The following is an 18,689-nucleotide window of genomic DNA, read 5'->3' as shown; positions in this document are numbered from 1 at the left end:
TCCCAGTAAATGCCCCTTTGTAATCAGACTTTCTCCCTTTAGCCATTAGACCCTGTCACCTAAATTAGTTGAAGTCTCTAAGCTTCAAATTATGAGCCAGATAATGCAACTTTGCCTTAATGTGGTTGTGCAATTTCAGGCACAAACACTATGTTTGAAGTACAGGTGCAAGAATAGATGTTAGTGATATGATTTGAAAGGATTAATATGTAAGCAGCCCAGCCCCTGGGTGCCTGGCTGCTTCAGGTAGGAAGCATGACAGCCATTAGCTCTGTGATGAAGGTGGCCTCATGGCTCTGCATCCCAGCACAGCTTGGGGTGCCAGGACATACATGGTGACCTCTGCCATTGCCCTTACACCTGTTGGAACTGTGGGCAAAACCACAGCCCTGTTCCAAGTCTGAACCTGGAAGTGGCAGGCCCAGTTCCTTGTGGCCCCAGGGCTGCTGGGACCACACCTACCACCACCTGTCTCACCTGTCAGGGGGGGTGGAGTGAGAGGGCCTGAGAGGTGGGTGCTGTAAACCTTTCCTCTCCTCTGGCTAGGGGACCTTGCGGTCCTCCCCGCCCTGCATGTGCAGCATGGGAGAAGGACCTGGATGCGTTCCTGGCCAGTTCATGGAAAGGCCTGCCTGGTTACTGAAATCAGAGCCTGCACATCTTTGGAACTAGGAACTAGGTAGGTCTTTGATCAGATTAAAATTTGGGGGTCTAGAAATGAACCCACTGCAGCGTCTGCCCTCAAGGAAGACAAGCAAATACAGTAGAACATGAGAAGCCTTTTCTGTCACCATCAAATGCTCAAGGGCCCACCATGGGCTCTGTACAGTCTGTAGCTTGACCCCCGCTGTGGCTGTGCCTACAGTCCAGTGGAAAAGATGGCAAGCGAGAAGCCATGACATTGAACTGGGATGAGTGTTAAGGTCAGTGGAGCCAGAGCCATGAGCCTCTAGTGCGGGGAAGCTGACCTAGCCTGGGGGCAGGAGGCCTTTCTGAGGTCATGACAGGTTGGAGGAATTAGCTGGGGGGAGGCGGGAGCGAATGGGTGCCCCAGGAGTGCAGAGGCTGGGGTAGTGATGAGAAGTGGGGAGACTTGAGCTCCAGAGGTCAGACCTGGGGGGCGGGGTGGGCGTGGGGACAAGAGGAGTTTGGATGACGGGAACTACAGAAGCTGTTAAGAGGGACAGAGAAAAGGCCAGGGATTTTTTTTTAAGAATTTGTTTTTTGATGTGGACCATTTTTTTAAAGTCTTTATTGAATTTGTTACAATATTGCCTCTGTTTTATGTTTAGGCTTTTTGGTCGCAAGGCACGTGGGACCTTAGGTCCCCGAGCAGGGATCAAAGTCACACCCCCTGCATTGGCAGCGCAGAGTCTTAACCACTGGACCACCAGGGAAGTCCTTAGGTAAGCGTTTTTTTTTTTTTTTTTTGTAACGGCTGCCTCTGGCCTAAGTGTGGCGAGAACAGAGCCCCTCAGGGAACATCCCGGCAGTCAGGGCCAGGCCTTCCTCCTTCTGATTGCTCTGTCAGCACGGCTCAGAGCAATGACTCTCAGACGCTTCCAGCAACAGGCTGACTCACGCCACGCCATCCACTCGTCCAGTCAAAGATGGAGCTGGAAGGGCCATGGCCTTGCGCTGACAGAGAAGAGCTGGCTGCTCCCTGCAGGGCGTGTCTGAGAAAAATCTCCTCCTGCTGCCCTACACTTGGCCTCCTCAGCCTCCCTGGACTCGCCTGGCTGGCTGCGCCCTGGCTTCTGGCTTGTCACAGACAGAATAACCAGATGAGACACGTGGGCCTGAGGCCAAGTCCTGCCACGTTACCAAGTCCTGGCTGGGAAGGGGCCAGGCTTGGGAAACCTCGGCCTCCTCCCAAAGCACCATGGGAGAATCCACACCCCAAACCGGTCCCTTCTCTCTGGCCTCCTTCATTCCCCAATAACCCTTTCTCCTCACTCAGCCTCTTGACTCCTTCAATATTTTCAATTTTCATTTATTGACTTTTGTAAGCAGAGAGAACTGGAAAGGAGTGGAGAGTCACAGTGACTGCAGGGGACTGTGCAAAGACCCTGGGCTGTGGTCAGGTTGGATGCCACCCATGATCTGGCTGTGATCTCTGCCAAGCAGATGGAGACCATGACCCGTGGGGGAGGATGGATGTGCAGGGAGTGGTCAGGGGTGAAAAGAAAAGCTCTTAACAGCTGTGACTTCCCTAGCACAGGCAAACACCCGGAACCTCTCTTCACCCTCAGGTAAATGGAAAATTCTTCACGTGCTCCCTGCAGGGTGAAACAGCAAACCCTCATGAATCTAGGACAGAATATATTTTTCAGCTGCCCACAAGCTCCTCAGACTTCCATGGTTAAATGTGTAAAAGAATGTTTGCTACACTATCTGTTACTAATTGGGAAGAATTAGATGTTCTAGAATTAGAAGATCTAGAGCAGCTTGGGCTGTCAGGACAAAGTACCACAGACTGGAGGTGGAGGAGTCGGGGTGGGAATGTGATGGGAATTTAAATCACGGAAATTTGTTCTCTCACAGTTCTGGAGGCAGAAAGGCTGAGAACTAGGTGTTGGAAGGGTTGGTTTCTTCTAAGGCCTCTCTCCTTGGCTTGCAGACGGCCACCTTCTAATCTTCATCTGATCTTCCCCCGGGCAGGTCTGCATCCTAATCTCCTGTCCTCAGAGACACTCCACTGCAGTTACAAAGAACGAGGAAGATCTATATGCACCAGCAGGGAAAGATTTCCCAGCTTATTGTTAAGTGGAAGAAGAAAGTCATTGGACAATATGATACCATCAGTGGTTCCCTCTGGAGAGGTAACGGGATTGGAGTGAGGGAGATTTCTTTATGTGTGTAAGTCTGTGCACAGATTGGATTACTGTTCTCAATTCTTCACTCCGCTCCTTGCCCTGGCTTTGCAGCTTCTCCCCTGTGGGCCGAGTATATTTCCCTGGCCCATGGGTGTTGAACTTGACCAGGTGACTTGGTGTGGCCAATGGAATTTGGATGGAGTTACCCAGAGCAGAGACCTTAAATGTGCTTGCTTGGTATAGTTTGGTCTCTCAGGCTTCTGTGACCCTCAGTGAGAAAAAGGCACCCCAGGAAACGGCTGACCATGAAGACGTGAGCAGCAGAGCGGAACCCAACCACAGCCTGGTGCTAGCGCAGCTGACCACACACCTGTGAGCAAGAAAATACATGCTTACCTGGGAAACATTATGTTGAGTCAAGTAAGCCAGACACAAAAGGAAGAATATTGTATGATCCCACGTATATGAAACATCTAGAGGGACTTCCCTGGTGGCGCAGTGGGTAAGAATCTGCCTGCCAATGCAGGGGACACGGGTTCGATCCCTGCCCTAGGAAGATACCATGTGCCCTGGAGCTAAGCCCGTGCACCACAACTATTGAGCCTGCGCTCTAGAGCCTGTGAGCCACAACTCTTGAGCCCATGTGCTGCAACTACTGAAGCCCACACGCCTAGAGCCTGTGCTCTGCAACTAGAGAGGCCACCGCAATGAGAAGCCCGAGCACCACAATGAAGAGTAACCCCACCTGCCACAGCTAGAGAAAGCCCATGTGCAGCAATGAAGACCCAACACAGCCAATAAAATAAATAAAAGAAAAAGAAATATCTAGAAAAGGCAAATTCACAGAAAGTAGATTAGAAGCTATGATGGGAGGAGAATGAGGGGAGGGAGGGGAATGAAGGGTTATTACTTAATGAGCACAGAGTTTCTGCTTGGGGGGGGTGTAAAGTTTTTGAAAACAGTTAGGATAGTTACACAGCATCATGAATGTACTTAATGCCACTGAATTGGACACTTAAAATGGTTAAAGTGGTAAATTTTGTGTTATGTATATCTTACCACAATTTAAAAAATAATAATGTAATATACCAAAAAACCCACATTGAATTGTACACTTTAAACAAGTTAATTGTATGGCAGGTGAATTATATTTCAATAAAGTTATTCAAGGGACTTCCCTGGTGGTCCAGTGGTTGAAAATTTGCCTTCCAATGCAAGGGAAGTGAGTTTGATCCCTGGTCGGGGAACCAAGATCCCACATGCCTTAGGGTAGCATCTAAAAGATCCCATGTGCGACAACTAAGACCTGATGCAGCCAAAAATAAATACATATTAAATAAAAAACCCCACATTGGTGAAGCCATTACGTTTTGGATGCTGTGCTAAGCAGCACTGTGCAGCAGTAGCTGACTGATAGAGTATGTATGCATGTGTTTTATAATAAGCAAATATTATTTGCATAATAAAAGTATGCAAAATCAGAATTTACTGGGTTCTCTCCAAACAGGCCCCTCTTTTCTGTTTTCCTGCCCAGTGGTGACAGCAGGGCATTTCTGGACATTGCTCCTCTGAATTTGGAGTGACACTTCGCTTCTCTTTTTATTCTTAAACCAGAGCCAAGCCTTGGCTGTTCTTATAGACTGTGTCTCCACTCTGCTCTGCAGCCTCTCTCAGAACTTGTTTGCATCTCCTCAGGCCTGGGTTGTTTCCTGGCTTCCCAGGTGGTCTCCCTGCAAGGGTCTGTCCAGGCCGTGGGGGAGGAATAATTTGCAACATTTTCCAGTACCTTACTCTGCTCGGCCAGCCCTTAGCAGGCCTCTCAGCACACACACATACACAATTTTCACCTGAAAAATAGGCTTACCATAGCCTCTGCTGCCTCTCAGATCAAATCTAAGCCCCCTCAAATGTCACCTGGACATGTACCCCAGGGGTACGTTGTGATGATGTCCCAAAATTGATCAGCTGGAGAAAAAGCGGCCGTAGGCCGTCAGGCCACTGCTCCTTCCCTATATCTCCTTCACATCTGTTCTTCCTCCACCTTCAGGATTTTACTGGAGGTAAGAAAACCTCCAGGGCTGCAAATAAAGGGAATGTTCAATTCAAAACATTGGTTTAGAAGTTGAGAACATGAAAGACTCTAATGACTCATTATTGTGGCTTCTAATTCAAAACTGAAAGCAGACATACATAACCAACGTGATGGATGAGAGGTGATTGTTTACAATATAACTTGAAATTGTTTAAGGAATTGAGTTTTAGTGTTGACACAGATCTCTTTCCATCCTTTATTTCTTCATGTGAACAGTGTCTCAACATTTACATCTATAAATATGTAAATATGAAAAATAGGAACAGAACTGAATCCACCTCATTCTAGAAGAAGGGAATAGCCAGCCATGCAGACATGAATTAAGTGGGATTAAAAAGTTGCATCCATCTCATGGATATTTGTTTCAGATTTTCCATTTTTCCATTTAATAATTATTCTTCAAACCCATAAATATATTTATGATTTATGATTGTGTACTAACAAATAATGATATGTTAATTTAGAAGAAAAACATGACACAACGCCTTATGGGCACAGGAAATACAATTTTCAATTTATGTACATGTTCATGTTGCTGAGAGGCATGTTAGGGTGCTCAGTAACAGAAATTCAAACATCAACTATGTATTATATGAAGATAAAATTCTGGGGGTGGGAGTAGAACGGAAATATGAGTTCTGGGGTGAAAGTAAATATAAAGCTAACAAATGTTAAAGAGAAGCTTATTCATGTGTATTTAAAATAGATTATGGTTTGTATGGAATCCATAAGGTATTTCGATTTCATTGGATGCCTGTTAGACATGCAGTTTTATTTTTAGAAAATCAGCATATACGATGCACTGGAAATTATATCCTTTGTAACTGAACTTACAACGAGAACGTTTAGATACCAATTTATCGTTAATTGAGGAGGTGTGTAGATGTTTTTCAAGATTATTTTAGGAGGTGCACGTGAGGAAGCGCTTCTGGAAACGGCTGTTGGGGGCGGGGGAAGAGCTGGTGAGAGGCCCCCTGCTGCTGTCCGACTCTGGATGGAATCCTGCCTGCCCACCTCTCTGTCCTTAGGCCCGTCGGGTCCATCAAACTCTCTTTTACCTTTTGAAACACTTCAAACTTGCAATCGTCAGTACCCTCCTCCAAAGCCCTTCTGTTAGCCTGTCGTTGGCTGGAGTTCAGCCTTAGTTTACATTTTTTTAAGGTAAAATTTACACACAGCGAAATATACATATCTTAAGTGTGCCTTCCCCTGGTTGATTGAAGACGGTACCTGGAAGAGTATTTTTCATTTTAATATTCATCTTAACCTGTATCAGGAGAAAAATAAACACCCGTTTTCCATTTATAATAGTGACATAGTTTCCTTTAACAGTGAATGTATTTAAATGAGCTGATATAACGGGCTGGGGGTCAGGGACGGGAGAGGGCTTCCAAGATGCTGAGGCTGCGGCTGGGGGTGTCGTTCCCAGACCTGCGGACGCTTCTGGGAAGAGGGGTCTCCGCCGCCGAGCTCGGGGCAGCGGTGGACGCTTGGGGCTTCGGACGGGGCTGGTCCCCGGGCTGGCCCGGGGGGTCTGCGGCGGGGCCGGAATAGTGCGCACGTGTGCGTGCGTGTGTGTGTGTGTTTTCAAATCATGACGCGCGTGCGCCCCCCACTCCGGCCGGTTGAGGTTGGGGGGGGTCTCTGTGAACGCAGCAGGTGCCCAGGACGTGTTTCACGGGCTCACGAGGGTGCATGACGCTTTGTAAGCGCTCTACGAAAATAAGCGTTTACAAAAGCAGGAAGAACCCCACGGCTGCGGGGCCCCCCTGCTCAGTGCGTGGGGTCCAGCAAGCCGCAGGGTCTGTTGATTGATAAACAGACCGGCAGGCGGAGGAAGGCCGGAGCGGCGTGGGCGGCTCGGCCCGGCGGGCACTGGCGCCGGGAACTCCTGTGTCCCGGGTCAGGGACCCAGTGGATTAAATAAAACCATGGTTTCCTGAACATGCGCACTCGGCGGCTGCAGGCTTCATTATGCTCCTTCCGGAAACTGCCAGTAGGTGCCTCGTTAGCGCAGTAGGTAGCGCGTCAGTCTCATAATCTGAAGGTCGTGAGTTCGATCCTCACACGGGGCACAATACTTTTGTCCCATCCAGCTGTTTACTCGTGCTAGAAAGATAGGTTTTAGTTGCTTGTGAGTGGGCTGGTAAACCCCCGGCGGGGCTGCTTTTCCTTTCTGGGGTCACCGGTGTGTTGGCCCAGCCTCTCCGAACTGCCAAGGCGGGGCCCTTTCGTTGATCGAAAATCTTGCTGTCCTGCCTCCCATCCCCCTCCCCGCCCTCCCTGCCGGCTCCAGCGTTCTGGGCCCGGGAGGGAGGACTCGAAGGGAGGCCGAGGCCCCATGACGGGGCGGGAGGGGGAGGAGGGCTCGTGGGCACGGGAGGAAGACTAGCGCGGGGGGCTTGGACCCGGGTGAACGCTTCGGGAAGTTGCCCACTCTCACCACCAGCTCTGCGGCCCGGGTACCCAGGAGGTGCCCTCACCCTGCCATCCCACCCTCCCCCAGGCGTCCTGCTCTGGCCCCCGAGCCCTGTTGGTAGCGGGGACGTGCACAGCCCTGGGTGAGGGCAGCGCGGGCTGCTCGAGGTCCGGGAGGGCGCTGCGGGCGCCGCTGGGTGCAGAGCCCCCTAGTGGAGGCCCAGGGGAGTGACTGGAACCCAAAGTCTCCCGGGGAGGGTCCTGATTGACACCCGGCTCCGGGGAGGGGTGGGTCTAGGTAACCCTGGGGAAGTGGCGAGGCACTGTGATGAGAGGCTGGGCAGTGCACCGGGCTCAACCTCCTGGTGAGGAGTTTGGGCTGCAGAGCTGGGAACTGGCAGGATGTGATGGGGTCTGGGGGAGGGGAGTGTTAGGGAGGTCTTGCAGGCAGCCCCCCTTCCCCCCATAACGTGGCTGGGACTTGCTGAAGCTACATCTCAAACAGTTGCTGCGTTGCAGTGATCACTGATGAAATTTCTGATAATTCAGTCATTCCGAACAGGTCAAATAGCAAGTTAAATTGAGATGTGATGTAATAGGGAAGAGCCTTTGTATTCTGGGGTAATCACCAAAGGGATGTTGCCTATAAGCTTAAATCATCTCTCTAGGAACCTGCCTCCCAGGTGATGAGAATTAAGCTGAAATACCTTGGTTTAGCTCACAAGAACTGTCCTGACCAGGCCCATCTGTGCCTGACTGCAGTCAGGAAGAAATTAACACATCCTCTGCGGAGGCTCATGGGAACCAGGAAATGTTTGGCTTTACTCCCTGACCTTTTGGTATAAAAGAGGCCTGAATTCTAACTCAGATAAGATGGTTCTTTGGGATGCCGAGTCCACCATCTTCTTGGGTTGATGGCTTTCTGAATAAAGTCACAGTTCCTTGCCCCAATAACTCCTTTCTCCGTGTATTGGCCTGTCCTGCCTTGCTAACTCATGGCTAGTGGGCCACTTGGGGAATTTTCGGGTAAGGCGCAATCAGCTGCCACGACCACTTGTCCTGAGGATCTTCCCTTCAAAACTCCCCAAGGCCACACTGACTGCCCCAGCGTTTGGTGGTTAAAGCAAGGAATCAGCATTGGAGAGCTGACAGGCTCCATACAGCAGAGTAAGTCACTCCGGTGTGTACAGCCAGGAACTTCACTTCCTCTCCCTTTGGGGTTTGGGGCTTTTTCTTTGGAATAAGCCAATTTGTTTTGTATTTGAGTGGGGTACCCTGTTGGGGAGAGGACAAGAGTTGTTGGATTTCTGCCCAACTTGTGAACTGGTTCATTTGTTTCTTTGGATGCTAGCATTTGTGTTTGCAGTTTGTGTTTTGCTTGTCTTGAATTTCTCTTTAAAAATGGAGAATCTTTCAACTATCCCTAAAGAAAGTCTTCTGAGGCTGATCTGATTACAGCTATGAACCCATGGGTGAGGGGAAGATGACGTTTTATTGTAACAATGTCAGGATCTCCACAAGGGGTTTAGGCAGGGTTATTTGGGGAGGATGTACATAATGTGTTGCTACCCTTGCTGTGTTAATTACGTCGTTTATGGTCTCCTGTGCTGTTGGTATATGTAAAACCCCAAGACCAAATTTGAGTTTACTTAGGATTTTGTTTGTCCTTTGCATTTTTTGGTTTCATTTTGTGTGGTACTATGTCATTTACAGCCAAATCAGCTTTGTGATACTTAAAACTTTTACTGATGTCAAATGGAAGAAAGGAGCAGAAAAAAAACAAAACCAAAACCCAAACCTGTCTGTTCTTATTCCAAGAGTGGGATGTTCCCAGGAAGAGAAAAGTTCCCCTTGGTTCTCAAAATCACCAAAAGCTACAAATAGAAATAGAAGTGTCTTTTCCATTAATATTAGTAAAAACGGTTTAGCCATTTAGACAGGTGACCTTGATTTGTCCCATCTGCCAGAAACCCGATTTGAATCCAACCTCTTCTGTAACTGGTGGGTCTGACACTGTTGGACCTGATTCATGGCTGAAATTTCAGAATGGTTAACCATGAGGTCTGGGTGTTTGTGTACTTGTACATGTGTTATAGATGTGTGGCATTGCCAAAGCTAACTTTGAGGTTTTCCAGAGGGTTCCTGGAACATCTCAAATTATTTGTTTCTCCATCTCAGAGAGGAATATTAACTAACTAGGTTTATTTGGCATGTTAAATTACGTGGGAAACACTCAAATAAGTGGTGATAAAACTTCTTAGATTGTATCTTATGGGTAAACATTATTAATACACACATTCTAGAAATTATATGGTACTCGTACAATTCTGGTATAACCTAGTAAATGATATCAGTCATAATTTTCGTAATTATCTTCAATTGCTATGTCACAGCAGTAACCAAGTTTCTTTTCAATTGCATTGTAATCCCAGTTGGTTGATGCCAAAGCAAAAAGGCGTCCTTTCAGTAGTTAGAGATAACCAACTGCTATTCATAGTTTTTTACAGTGGTTTTTGAATGACTCTATACCTTCTTCTTTGTGAAGAATCAGGGAAGAATTATGAAATCCTTTATGTGCAAACATTTGTGTTCTTACATCAGGGAAAAATAAGAAAAGGGAGCAAATAACGTCTGAAGCAACAGATCCTCCCTCTTAGCTCCTCCGGCTCAGCTCGCTGTCCCATCCACTCTGGCCATTTTGCCAGTATATCCACCCCTTCCACCTTCCATTCCTGTCTAGCCCCAATTCCTGACACCGGGGCTCAGGACTTCCCCTCCTTCTAGAGACCAATTAGAAAAGCCTGTCTTAGTTTCTGGAGTACAGGGACTTGGTCTGATATCACCATCTAAGACCTGACAGGGCATCTAATTTGGGCCAGAAGCCACTCCCAGGGCAGAGCACTTTCCATTACTGTTATCTCATACAGGGGGCTAAATGCAAATGACCAGCCAGCTGGGCTTCTCAGACTTCTTTAATTGGAAAAATCACGACCCTCCTTGATAGGGAGGATCCTCTACACCTGAAGCCCACTTGACAGGCTCCATAGCTGAACCAAATTGGGACCTCAGTGAGGGAGGAATGCCCTTATTAGAGCACAACTAATTAGTGTATCTTGGCAGGGTTTTGAAAAAGGGAACCAAAGCAAAAGTTTAAACAAAATTAAATCCAGCAAAACAAATGAAGACCTCTCCGAATTTTTGGAAAGAATTTATCAAGCCTACATGTGGGAAGACATTCTGGAACCTTTTTGATGTGGGCCGAGCGATGGGATTCTTGAGCAGTGGAGGAGCTGAGGGTGCGGGGCGTGGAGACTAATATCACCCTGTTTGGTCCTGAGGGATGGCTGGTTAGCCAAAGACGGGTAAGATTCCTCAGAGGAGGAACAACCTAAGACAGGCACAGCTGCAGAGGGGCCAACAGGGGTGGTACATAGAGCCTTCCTTATATCACCGTGTTTGGCCCTGGAGGATGACTGGTTAGCCAGAGACGGGTAAGATTCCTCAGAGGAGGAACAACCTAAGACAGGCACAGTCGCAGAGGGGCCAACACGGGTGGGGCACAGACCCCTAATATCTGAGAGAGGTCTCCTGCCCCCAGGGCTGTTTTGCTCTCCACCCCCAGCTCAAATCCACACCTGCTCAACTCGGACCCAGGAAGTAAACAAAGATAATTGCCTCAATCATGTGAGGCCTTTGACTGTTTATGAGTGTAACCTGAGAATGTTAGCCCACGTACTCAATAAAAGCAGCCTGGGATGAGTCAGCGGGGCTCTTGATCCGAGAGGTCTTGAGCCCCCCGGTCCCACTTTTCTCTTCAGTCTGTGTCTGTGTCTTCTTCAAGCTTGCGGCACCCGTCACTCACCTCGAGTCGCTGAGCTGGTCTCGGCACCTACAGATGTCATCCTAATGCAGATCCCAAGGCCCCTGAAAATACTAGAATGGTAAATTTCACCTTTTTTGGAGGGGAGGAGGGGTGCAGACTGCCTCAGATATCAGAAGAAAGTTGCAAAAACTAGGTGGTACATTTGTTATGAACCCTTCTCAATTAGTAGATGTTGCTTTTAAAAATGTTTGGAGACTTCCCTAATGGTGCAGTGGTTAAGAATCCACCTGCCAATAGAGGGGACACAGGTTCGAGCCCTAGTCCAGGAAGATCCCTCATGCCGTGAAACAACTAAGCCCGTGTGCCACAACTGCTGAAGCCCACGAATCTAGAGCCTGTGCTCCGCAACAAGGGAAGCCACCGGGATGAGAAGCCCATGTACTGCAACAAAGAGTAGCCCTCGCTCACCACAACTAGAGAAAGCCTGTGAGCAGCAACGAAGGCCCAATGCAGCCAATGAATAAATAAATAAAATAATATTTAAAGTGTTCAACAGGGAACAACAGAAAAAAGATGAAAAAGGAAACACCACTTTTTTGGCAGTGGCATTGGATTCCTGGAAGGCGGAAGGCGGGTAACTGGAAGCGATAAGCCATCATTGTGGGGGAGGAACATGTAAGGAGGAAGAACTTTGGAAGACTGCCCTGGGCTAAAACAGAAGAAAAACAAAAGATGAGAGTTTCTCATAGGGTAGCAAGAGAGGAACACTGGATGAAGAGTCCCAGGGTTCCCTTGGGCTTGAGGCACCTAATTCCCCGCAGGAGCTCCAGGTAAAATTGACAGTGGGGAATGAGCTGATGAACTTTCTGATAGATTTCACCCTGAAGTTTTTCACCACAACAGCTTGACCTCTGAGTCCCACCAGGACATGCTCTAAGCCGACAGTCAGTCGGGGCTCATAAGAACCCAAGGAAAGGAGACAGAGCTCTCCCCCACAACCCCACCCACTCCAGGTCTATGAAAAGGTAAGACGAGAAGTGTGTGCTAATGGCACCCCAGGGAAGGCCAAAAGCACGTGCCCAATGGGGATTCTATTAAAAAGGGATGCTGGGACACCTCATATATCCTCTGAGGCAAGAGGATCACTTCTCCCACAGACTGACGAACCAAAATACTAGCCAGTGTATTCAGTACAGGACAAAGGACTAAAGAGTCAGGTTTCACGTGGGTCACACCTGGCTGGAGATGGAGTGCACAGTTATTTCCTGAGGCCCTCTGTGCTGCAGCACATTCATAAGGGTACCCATTACAGGAGAGATGCCACCTGTTATGTGTATATAATAGGGCCTAACAAATGACCATCCAGCGGGTCACTCCGTATTGCATGATTTGTGCTAAAAAGAATCCAAAGACTGCTGTCAGACCTCCCCAGGTGGGGACTCAACATAGAGGAATCTGCCCCACTGAGGACCGGAAAATGGACTTTACTCAAATGCCTTGAGCTGCAAAAAGTTTCAAATAACCTGCTAGTGTTTGTGGACACTTTTTCGGGTTGGGTGGAAGCATACCACCTGGACAAAAGTGGTTCAAGCTCTCCTTAGGGAAATTATCCCCTGATTTGGATTACGGCATTGAAACTGCATTCATCTTGGAGACTACAATCAACAGGAAAAACCAAGAAAACGAATCATACATTAAAAAGGAACGTCGTTCAAATGTCAAAAGACTTATTTATTTTTTTAAAATTATATTTTGGCTGCGTTGGGTCTTTATTGCTGGGCTGTGGGCTTTCTTTAGTTGCGTCGAACAGGGGCTACATTGCGGTTGTGTGGGCTTCTCAGTGCAGTGGCTTCTCTTGTTGCAGAGCACAGGATCTAGGCATGTGGGCTCAGTAGTTGTGGCTCGCTGGCCCTAGAGTACAGGCTCAGTAGTTGTGGCACAAGGGCTTAGTTGCTTCACGGCATGTGGGACCTTCCCGGACCAGGGATCGAACCTGTGTCCCCTGCATTGGCAGGTGGACTCTTAACCACTGCACCACAGGGTAGTCCAAAGGACTAATTTAACTTGGGATAAGGCCTTGCAAGTTACCCTGCTATGGATCAGTGGCTCCCAGAAACAGGCTTAAATTAAGCCCCTTTGAAATACTGTGTGGTTGGCATTCCAGGTGTCTGCCTGGGCAGGAGAATCTATAAATGCTTTAAAATACCGAGCAGCTGCCAACTACGTTAAAACTTTGGGCATCATACTAACCTCTGTTCATGACCTTGCCTCCAACAGGCCTGTCTATCCAACTGATGTAGATGGTAATTTCATTGTAGCTGGAGAAGCTTCAACCAATTTGTTTAATTTTGCCCCAATGAATAGTGCAGGAATTCAGTATATGTATTGGGAATGAGAACCAAAACCCCAAGTTCAATTATGAATTGGACAACAAAGTGCTAAGGGGTTTTGTCAGGTTCAAATAATTATAGATAAAAAAGGACTGACTAGAGATACTAAGGAATAGTTATTGCCTCTAAGCAGCCAGAGAGGGCTTTGTCCCTTTTCCCATGAGATCTTCGAATGGCCATTGACAGGGAAGTGTAATGTGGAAGAACCTGTGTAGCCTATTAATACAAGGTAATCACAAAAGGGATGTCGCCAATAAGCTTACATTTTACATAATGGCCCATCTCTGGGAACCCTGCCTCCCAGGTAATGAGCTTAAGCTGAACTACCTTTGTTCAGCTCATAGGAAACATCCTGACCAGGCCCACCTGTGAATGACTACAAGGAAGAAATTAACACATCATCTCTGGAGGCGGACCGGAACCAAGAAGTGTTTGGTTTTACTCCCTCCCCTTTTAGTATAAAAGAAGCATGAAACTAACTCAGGCAAGATGGTTCTTTGGGACGCAAGTCCACCATCTTCTTGGTCTGCTGGCTTTCTGAATCAAGTCGCTATTCCTTGCCCCAACAACTCTTCCCATGTATTGGCCTGTCCTGCGGCAAGCAGCAGGAGCTGGGACTCAGCCGCAGTGAGATCTATAACCACCCCTTCATCTTTCACGTTTTGGATGGCACGCGAACCTCTGCAGTTCTCCGTCAGGGATGTGATACTCCTTTTGGGTCACTATCACGGTAGGGAGGGTTTTCAGAGGCTCTCACTTGGCTCTTCCTGCTGTGATGGCCCTTATTCAGTGGGTTGTAGTGCCAGTGCAGAGATTCTGCCCTCAAAAATGTTCGTGCCACTTATACGTTCAGGTACTCAGAATCACCACAGTTGGTTTCATGGCCTTATTCTGTCCACTGTAATTCAAACTGGCCCAAGGCTCCCTTAGCACCTGACAACCATTAGCTGTGACTTTGGTGGGCCCCAGTAATTAGTGTCATTTTACAGCCGATGTCTAGTAATCCCTGAAAGGATTGGGTGTCTTCTTTTTCCTACTACCCAGTCTTTCAAGTAACTGCCAACAGGTCTCTTTGGAAAGGACTGAGGGATTATTTATAGCATGTATGTCATTCACAGCTGCAAAATCCTTCACCAAAGGGACCCAGTCTTCCCTTCAGTCAAGAGACTTTGAATACAAAATAGACAACCAAAAAGGACCTACTCTGTTTTAGCACAGGGAACTATACTATTTCATAATAACCTATCGGGGAAGAGAATCTGAAGACTGTATATGTATAACTGAATCACTGTGCTGTACACCTGAAACTAACAACTATACTTCAATTTAAAAAAAAGGACTTCCTAGGTGGCACAGTGGTTAAGAATCTGCCTGCCAATGCAGGGGACACAGGTTCGATCCCTGCCCCAGGAAGATACCACATGCTGTGGAGCAACTAAGCCCGTGCGCCACAACTATTGAGCCTGTGCTCTAGAGCCCATGAGCCACAACTGTTGACCCCATGTGCCACAGCTACTGAAGCCCAAGTGTCTAGAGCCCGTGCTCGGCAACAAGAGAAGCCACCACAATGAGGAGCCCATGCTCTCTGCGACTAGAGAAAGCCCGTGTGCAGAAACAAAGACCCAACACAGCCAATAAAATAATTTTTTTTTTTTTTAAAAAGAGGCTTTGAATCTGGGGATGAGTTTCAGTCTGGAAAATGGGTGGCAGGCATGGCTCTCCACTGTGGTGCTATAATTGAACAGGCCCCTATGGGTCTTCCTGGGATGCTCTTCCCCATGTCCTCTGCTTGCCTCTTATTTACAGAAAAACTTTAGCTTCCTGGGCCTTCCTCAAGGTCCAAAGAATAAACTTAACTGGAGAAGTGAGGAAACACAGAAACAAAGGAAAACAGTCAAGCAAAGACAAATAATAATAGTTTAGCCATTGAAGTCCTCCTCAAGGGCTATAGATAATAACCTGAATCAAATCTTTTGAGCTTTGTAGCCGATACTGAAACCCCCACCAGGTGGAAGAGTTAATGGTATGCTGCCCACAAGCATGTAGACCCCAGATGGGTTGGAACCATAAGGTTGATGATGTTACTCCCAATGACCTCACCACCAACCAATCAGAAGGATGTCCACGAGCTGGGCACTCACCCCACAACCCCTCTCTGTCACCGTGTCTTTAAAAACCTTTCCCTGAAAGCTACTGGCAAGTTTGGGCCTTTAGAGCCTTAGCTGCCTGGACTCCTTGCTTGGCACCCTGCAGTAAATGCTGCACTTTCCTTCACCGCAATCCAGTGTTGGTAGATTGCCTTTACTGCATGCAGGCGAGTGGACCCAAGTTTGGTTCAGTAACAGTGACTCAAGTCAGGTATTGGGCCACCAGATTTTAAGATTTCCTTTTCCATAAATCAAGCAACATTTTAGTAGGCTGCCTATTTCATTCTTAGGGAAAACATAATCAATTACCCATAGCCAAGAATCCCTTAATGCTCCTCTGCTGCCCACAGCTGTAAATGGTTGTCTTTGGCAGTTAAACCACTACCACGTGGCCTCTGTGTGACATCCCATCATCCCCCCTGAAATGAGGAAGCTTATCAGCGGGCATCTCTCACCACCGAGTTTTTCAAATTTGTAGATCTCCCTTCACTCAATGCCACACTCAAAGAAGGGAGTGTCTTTGGCGCTGAGCATGTAGCTGGGAAGAGAGAAGTTCATGTGTGATAAATCCACTCCTGCGTTCATATCTTCCCAAGCCTTTCTATACCATGTACATCACACCAGGGAAACCCTGGCATCTCCGTGTGATTAAAGTGGCCAACCTTGAGTCCACGTTTCTGTCAGCCAACCAAACAAACTGTTAGAGCCACTTTCAATTGCACGAGAGTGCCTGTGATCAATTTATGGCCTCTGAGCTCCAAATTCACTTTTCAGTGTCTGCTCTGCAACCACCACGGAGGCCCTTCACGCATTTCTCCTTACGGTGTGCGCAGTGTTCGGCTGTCAGTAGAGGGCGCTGGAGGACGCTGCAGGAGGATCGGGGCTTCTCTGTCCGGCTCTTTATTCCGCGGATAGTCCCTGCTTCGTGGTCCATCAGCGGTCGGAGTACGTGGTGACGTCCAGTGGTGCTCTGTCCCAGCCGTGTGCCCAGAGCACACGGTCTCTTAGTGGCTTCACAGCCCAGCCTGATGACCACTTTGCTGCGGTTCTCCCGAGGTGGACAGGGCATGTTCAGTTCTAGGGCTCACAGCAGCGCCCTGACACGATCTGAGGACCTGGCTTCGCCTGTGCCCCAGGGGTTGGTTCCCTGTTGTTACCAACAAAGTGTTCTTGGCCTTCCTTAATAGAAACTGATAAGAGGACAGACTAAATATTCAGGCAAGACTTTATTGGGGGCCCTTGCTCACTCCTCCAGGTGGGGGTGAGCTGGTTCCTTGTGTGGGATGAGGGCAGGGGCGGGTCCAGGGGTCAGGCTGGACGGGTGGCTTAGGGGGTCTGCCCAGCCCTCTGGTGGTGCTGCGTGCAGGGGGCATGCACAGTACTCTGCTTTTGTTGCTGACACCCTGCTTTTGCTCCCAACTCTTTAGAAGTGGCAGCTGGATTTTTTTTGGTCCTTTTGTATCTTCTTGCCCATAATTTGCCCCAACTGCCCATGTACGCAGTTATTTTTAGTCCCTTATAGTTTTTGTATTTTGTTGATGGAGGAGATATTTGTCCAGGTGCAAGCACTGCAGCAAAGGGTCCCAGGTCCCAGCTGTCTCACCTTCGCACCATGGCCACACCAGGCCACACACAGCTCTGATAATACTCAGGGTCTTGACTTCCTGTGAGCTTTCACTCAGCAGCCATGGATTGCCTGCACCCTGGAGACTTATTTCCTGCTGCTTGTGCCTGTGGGCCAGCTCTGGCCTGGGCAGCCCCCCAACTCCTTTGCTGTCCAATGTGGTCTGAACCTGAGCCTTGTGGAGGGAGGGGCCTCCTTCCGAGTTTGTCTGAGTTTGTCCTTCCTTGGGTACTCTCCCTCAGCCTTAGGTACCCTTTAGCTTTTTTTTTCTCTTTTTTTAAAATTTGGCTGTGTTGGGTCTTCGCTGCTGCATGCAGGTTTCCTCTAGTTGTGGTGATCAGGGGCTACTCCTCATTGCGGTGCGGGGGCTTCTCAGTGCAGTGGTTTCTCTTGTTGCAGAGCACCGGCTCTAGGCACTTGGGCTTCAGTAGCTGCAGCACACGGGATCAGTAGTTGTGGCATGTGGGCCCTAGAGTGCAGGCTCAGTAGTTGCGGCACATGGGCTTAGTTGCTCCGTGGCATGTGGGATCTACCTGGACCAGGGATCAAACCCGTGTCCCCTGCCCTGGCAGGCAGATTCTCAAACCACTGTGCCACCAGGGACGTTCCCCCTTCAGCATTTTCATAGTTACTCCCCTATCATAGTTTAATAACTCTTTATATTAAACTTCTCCTGTTCAAATTATGTGGTTTATCTCCTGTTTGGACCCAGACTGATCTGAGATGAAACATGAAGAATCTGTTAAGCACACCCACATGAATAAGTTAACCCTTTAGCAGTCCTCGTAGTCATCATTTCTGCTGTAATGGTCAAAGTGGAGTCACAGTGGAAAGGCCCTTAGCAAATGTTCAAATCTTGCTCAACACCAGAGAAGTCGTACCAGAGAAAAACCATGTGAATGTAATAAATGTGAAAAGACCTTTAACCAAGTTAGTATCTTATTCAACACCATTGAATTCATACTGAAGACTCTAAGTGGAGTCGATGTGGAGAGGGCTTTAGCTGAAGCCCCACATGTATCCAACTAGAAAGAAACCTTGTGAATGTGCTAAATATGAAAAAAGACTTTAGGAACTGCTCTTCTCCAACTAACTCAAGAGAAAAAGCTGGAAAAAAAGCTTTTTTTTTTTACTGGAGAAAAGCGTTGTGAGTGTAGTCAGTGTGGGAAGAATTTTAGCCACGCTGAATCTTCATTCAATTCCCAGATAATTTATATTATAAAGAAATTGGGGAACTTCCCTGGTGGCCCAGTGACTAAGACTCTGCTGCTCCTAATGCAGGGGGCCCGGATTTGATCCCTGGTCAGGGAACTAGATCCCACATGCGTGCTGCAACTAAAATCCCATTTGCCACAACTAAGACCCGCAGCAGCCAAATA

The 18,689-nt window shown here is 48.1% G+C and overlaps 1 non-coding gene across 1 annotated transcript; it reads left to right on the top strand.

Annotated features, from left to right (window-relative positions):
- The first annotated feature begins 6,910 nt into the window (after positions 1 to 6,910).
- On the top strand, positions 6,911 to 6,983 carry TRNAM-CAU (transfer RNA methionine (anticodon CAU)). Its single transcript has one exon. It is a non-coding gene; the product is annotated as a tRNA-Met (tRNA).
- Positions 6,984 to 18,689: the final 11,706 nt, after the last annotated feature.

The sequence above is a fragment of the Hippopotamus amphibius genome, chromosome 5 (genome assembly GCF_030028045.1).
Source record: "Hippopotamus amphibius kiboko isolate mHipAmp2 chromosome 5, mHipAmp2.hap2, whole genome shotgun sequence".
Taxonomy (NCBI): Eukaryota; Metazoa; Chordata; class Mammalia; order Artiodactyla; family Hippopotamidae; genus Hippopotamus; species Hippopotamus amphibius.
This window is presented reverse-complemented; position numbering and strand designations above follow the sequence as displayed.